Source organism: Syngnathus floridae, unplaced genomic scaffold, assembly GCF_059516105.1.
Source record: "Syngnathus floridae isolate MCC-2025c unplaced genomic scaffold, RoL_Sflo_1.0 HiC_scaffold_65, whole genome shotgun sequence".
Lineage (NCBI taxonomy): Eukaryota > Metazoa > Chordata > Actinopteri > Syngnathiformes > Syngnathidae > Syngnathus > Syngnathus floridae.
The window spans coordinates 102,916-108,725 of record NW_028284094.1 but is presented as its reverse complement, the minus strand read 5'-3'; the positions used below and the strand labels follow the sequence as shown (position 1 = coordinate 108,725).

General features: G+C 37.9%; 1 long non-coding RNA gene across 1 annotated transcript; it reads right to left on the bottom strand.

The window, feature by feature from the left end:
- Positions 1 to 1,196: 1,196 nt before the first annotated feature.
- On the bottom strand, positions 1,197 to 3,468 carry LOC148378100 (uncharacterized). The gene is made up of 3 exons (XR_015856197.1): positions 3,303 to 3,468; positions 3,102 to 3,179; positions 1,197 to 1,285 (listed from the first exon to the last, which is right to left on the bottom strand). It is a non-coding gene; the product is annotated as an uncharacterized LOC148378100 (long non-coding RNA).
- Between the last annotated feature and the right edge of the window lie 2,342 nt (positions 3,469 to 5,810).

The window sequence follows — 5,810 nt, the reverse complement described above, 5'->3', positions numbered from 1 at the left end:
TGCGGCATGGTGTTGTTCAGTGCGGGATGGTGTTGTTCAGTGCGGCATGGTGTTGTTCAGTGCGGCATAATGTTGTTCAGTGCGGCATGGTGTTGTTCAGTGCGGCATGGTGTTGTTCAGTGCGGCATAATGTTGTTCAGTGCGGCATGGTGTTGTTCAGTGCGGAATGGTGTTTTTCAGTGCGGCATGGTGTTGTTCAGTGCGGGATGGTGTTGTTCAGTGCGGCATGGTGTTGTTCAGTGCGGCATAATGTTGTTCAGTGCGGCATGGTGTTGTTCAGTGCGGCATGGTGTTGTTCAGTGCGGCATGGTGTTGTTCAGTGCGGGATGGTGTTGTTCAGTGCGGGATGGTGTTGTTCAGTGCGGCATGGTGTTCAATGCGGAATGGTGTTGTTCAGTGCAGGATGGTGTTGTTCAGTGCGGCATGGTGTTGTTCAGTGCGGCATAATGTTGTTCAGTGCGGCATGGTGTTGTTCAGTGCGGCATGGTGTTGTTCAGTGCGGCATAATGTTTTTCAGTGCGGCATGGTGTTGTTCAGTGCGGCATAATGTTCAGTGTGGCATAATGTTGTTCAGTGCGGCATGGTGTTGTTCAGTGCGGGATGGTGTTGTTCAGTGCAGGATGGTGTTGTTCAGTGCGGCATGGTGTTGTTCAGTGCGGGATGGTGTCTTTCAGTGCGGCATGGTGTCGTTCAGTGCGGCATGGTGTCGTTCAGTGCGGCATGGTGTCTTTCAGTGCGTCATGGTGTCGTTCAGTGCGGCATGGTGTTGTTCAGTGCGGCATGGTGTTGTTCAGTGCGGCATGGTGTTGTTCAGTGCGGGATGGTGTTGTTCAGTGTGGCATGGTGTTCAGTGCGGCATGGTGTTGTTCAGTGCAGTATCGTGTTGTTTAGTGCGGTATCGTGTTGTTCAGTGCGGTATCGTGTTTTTCAGTGCAGTATCGTTGTGTTGTTCGTATTGTGTTGTGTTGTTCGTAATGTGTTGTGTTGTTCGTATTGTGTTGTGTTGTTCGTATTGTGTTGTGTTGTTCGTATTGTGTTGTGTTGTTCATATTGTGTTGTTCATATTGTGTTGAGTTGTTCGTATTGTGTTGTGTTGTTCGTATTGTGTTGCCTTTAACACTTAGCCTCTAACACTTAGCCTCTAACACTTAGCCTCTAGCACCTAGAAGGTAAATAAATAGGAAGGAAGGACTCACCGGTGACGTCTTCGCCCACGTCCAAGCGTTGTACTTTGTATTTTCATCCTTCTGACAGTGGAAAACATAGCCAACAAACACCGTGGAACCTAAACGAATGAAAGAAAACTATCATTTGGCCACAACAGACATTCACAGATACAACACAATGTGACGTGCGGGGTTGAGGTTAAAGGTTGAGTGAAGGGCCCTCGTTTTAAACTACTTTTTTGAAAAGGATTGGGAACAAGTAAGACGTATTTAATTTATTTAATGGGACGTAGTAAGAGCTATTGAATTTAATCTATGTATTATATTCTATTGTATTGTATTCTGTTGTATTCTTTTGGATTGTATTCACACTAACCCCACTAAAACTTCAGCCCACAAAAACTCGCCTCTGGCGCCTAGCCTCTGGCTTTTAGCCTCTAACACTTAGCCTTTAACACTTAGCCTAGAAGGTGAATAAATAGGGTTAAAGGTTGAGTGAAGGGACCTCGTTTTAAACTACTTTTTTGAAAAGGAGTGGGAACAAGTAACACGTATTTAATTTATTTAATGGGAACTAGTAAGACTTATTAAATTTATTTAATCTACTTTTCTTCCCAGGCAAAATTTGATGTGCTGCAATTCCAAATTTCCAAAGTGAATGAAGGAATGAAGTCCTTTAAATTATGATTTTGTATAAATACTAGGCATTAACACAAAATTGACGGCACAAAATGGGCAGACTTTACTTGTTTGAAAAGGACTGGTTACAAGACAGACTTTTTTAATTTATTTAATGGGAAGAAGACTTATTTAGTTTAATTGATCTATTTTTGTTCCCTGGCAAAATTCGATTTGCTGCAATTCCAAATTTCCAAAGTGAATGAAGGAAAGAAGTCGTTTAAATTATGATTTTGTTTAAATACTAGGCATAGACACAAAATCTACGGCACAAAATGGGCAGACTTTACTTGTTTGAAGAGGACTGGTTACAAGACAGACTTTTCTGATTTATTTAATGGGAAGAGGACTTATTTAGTTTATTTAATCTATTTTTGTTCCCTGGCAAAATTGGATTTGCTGAAATTGTATTTTACCAAATCTTGACCTGAGACCTGATAGGAAGTATTAAACGCTTAGTTAAATCAATACAAGTTGGTAATAAGAGCGAGTAATGTTGGTTGAACCGATGAATGAAGGTTGAAAGCAATTTAAATTATGACTTTGTATAAATACTAGATATTAACAGAACATCTACTGCGCAAAATGGGCAGAGTTTACTTGTTTGAGAAGGAGTGGCTTATTCAAAACTAAGATTTATTTAATCTGTTTGTTCCCAGGCAAAATTGGATGTGATGCAATTCCAAATTTCACCACATGATGGTGCCCAATTTTGACTTCATAGGACATATTAAACACTTAGCTTGTTATTATGTTCAAGGTAATCAGATTTGTTTATTATTCTAATGGCCTCTTCAAAACTATTCTGGATTACTACTTTGGATCTATTCTACATTACTTGGCAACAACATACTCTGTAACAGATTAGGCAGTATAATCATATATGTTAACTTGAGAGTGCCCACACTCAATCTACTTATCGTGATGTGTTAAATCAATTACTGTTAGACATTATTTGTCTGATAATCTACCAAATCTTTGAATTGAAGAATTTGTGATTTAATTAATAGCTTGTTGTTATGTTAAGGGTAATCATACTTGTATATAATTCTAATGGCCTTCTTTTGAAAACTATTCTGAATTACAACTTTGGATCTTATATTACTTTGCAACAATCTACTCTGTGACAGATTAGGCAGTATAATCACATATGTTAACTTCAGTGCCCACACTGTATTTATTTATGGTTATTTGTTAAATCAAGCACTGTTAGACATGAAATAGGAAGTGTTTAACATAAATGTTATGGCTACTCACCATTGTAGCTCGCTCCTGGTCAATGATACGGGCCTCTTCTTGCAGTGGAAAACTTGCAGCCAACAAACACCGTGGAACCTAAAGGAATGAAATTAAACATTAACATTTCGCCTCGACCAATTTTCACACGTACAACGCAACGCGGCTACACTTCTGCTATTACAAACGTAAATCTCCTTAAACACAATGAGTGTTACTTACCGTGTACGCTCTAGACGGTCCAGTTGCAAGCAGAAAATAAAGATATTTCTGTTGATAATCGTCGCTGCTCAGCGGCTCACGGCCATCGCGCCAACAGATTTGAATTTTGGCGGAGGTTCGGGCAATTACGTCATATCCGCGGCACATGACTGCGACGTAATACCCGCTTATCTGAAACGGCAGTTAAAAGTAGAGTTACATCAAGTTTTCTTGGAACCTAAACGAATGAAAGAAAACTATCATTTGGCCACAACCAAGATTCACAGATACAACACAACGTGCGGGGTTGAGGTTAAAGATTGAGTGAAGGGCCCTCGTTTTAAACTACTGTTTTGAAAAGGAGTGGAAACAAGTAAGACGTATTTAATTTATTTAATGGGAAGTAGTAAGACTTATTAAATTTATTTAATCTACTTTTCTTCCCAGGCAAAATTTGATGTGCTGCAATTCCAAATTTCCAAAGTGAATGAAGGAATGAAGTCCTTTAAATTATGATTTTGTATAAATACTAGGCATAAACACAAAATCGACGGCACAAAAAAAATTGTATTTTGCCAAATCTTGACTTGAGACCTGATAGGAAGTATTAAACGCTTAGTTAAATCAATACAAGTTGGTAATAAGAGCGAGTAATGTTGGTTGAACCGATGAATGAAGGTTGAAAGCAATTTAAATTATGACTTTGTATAAATACTAGATATTAACAGAACATCTACTGCGCGAAATGGGCAGAGTTTACTTGTTTGAGAAGGAGTGGCTTATTCAAAACTAAGATTTATTTAATCTGTTTGTTCCCAGGCAAAATTGGATGTGATGCAATTCCAAATTTCACCACATGATGGTGCCCAATTTTGACTTCATAGGACATATTAAACACTTAGCTTGTTATTATGTTCAAGGTAATCAGATTTGTTTATTATTCTAATGGCCTCTTCAAAACTATTCTGGATTACTACTTTGGATCTATTCTACATTACTTGGCAACAACATACTCTGTAACAGATTAGGCAGTATAATCATATATGTTAACTTGAGAGTGCCCACACTCAATCTACTTATCGTGATGTGTTAAATCAATTACTGTTAGACATTATTTGTCTGATAATCTACCAAATCTTTGAATTGAAGAATTTGTGATTTAATTAATAGCTTGTTGTTATGTTAAGGGTAATCATACTTGTATATAATTCTAATGGCCTTCTTTTGAAAACTATTCTGAATTAAAACTTTGGATCTTATATTACTTTGCAACAATCTACTCTGTGACAGATTAGGCAGTATAATCACATATGTTAACTTCAGTGCCCACACTGTATTTATTTATGGTTATTTGTTAAATCAAGTACTGTTAGACATGAAATAGGAAGTGTTTAACATAAATGTTATGGCTACTCACCATTGTAGCTCGCTCCTGGTCAATGATACGAGCCTCTTCTTGCAGTGGAAAACTTGCAGCCAACAAACACCGTGGAACCTAAAGGAATGAAATTAAACATTAACATTTCGCCTCGACCAATTTTCACACGTACAACGCAACGCGGCTACACTTCTGCTATTACAAACGTAAATCTCCTTAAACACAATGAGTGTTACTTACCGTGTACGCTCTAGACGGTCCAGTTGCAAGCAGAAAATAAAGATATTTCTGTTGATAATCGTCGCTGCTCAGCGGCTCACGGCCATCGCGCCAACAGATTTGAATTTTGGCGGAGGTTCGGGCAATTACGTCATATCCGCGGCACATGACTGCGACGTAATACCCGCTTATCTGAAACGGCAGTTAAAAGTAGAGTTACATCAAGTTTTCTTGGAACCTAAACGAATGAAAGAAAACTATCATTTGGCCACAACCAAGATTCACAGATACAACACAACGTGCGGGGTTGAGGTTAAAGATTGAGTGAAGGGCCCTCGTTTTAAACTACTGTTTTGAAAAGGAGTGGAAACAAGTAAGACGTATTTAATTTATTTAATGGGAAGTAGTAAGACTTATTAAATTTATTTAATCTACTTTTCTTCCCAGGCAAAATTTGATGTGCTGCAATTCCAAATTTCCAAAGTGAATGAAGGAATGAAGTCCTTTAAATTATGATTTTGTATAAATACTAGGCATAAACACAAAATCGACGGCACAAAATGGGCAGACTTTACTTGTTTGAAAAGGACTGGTTACAAGACAGACTTTTTTAATTCATTTAATGGGAAGAAAACTTATTTAGTTTAATTGATCTATTTTTGTTCCCTGGCAAAATTCGATTTGCTGCAATTCCAAATTTCCAAAGTGAATGAAGGAAAGAAGTCGTTTAAATTATGATTTTGTTTAAATACTAGGCATAGACACAAAATCTACGGCACAAAATGGGCAGACTTTACTTGTTTGAAGAGGACTGGTTACAAGACAGACTTTTCTGATTTATTTAATGGGAAGAGGACTTATTTAGTTTATTTAATCTATTTTTGTTCCCTGGCAAAATTGGATTTGCTGAAATTGTATTTTGCCAAATCTCG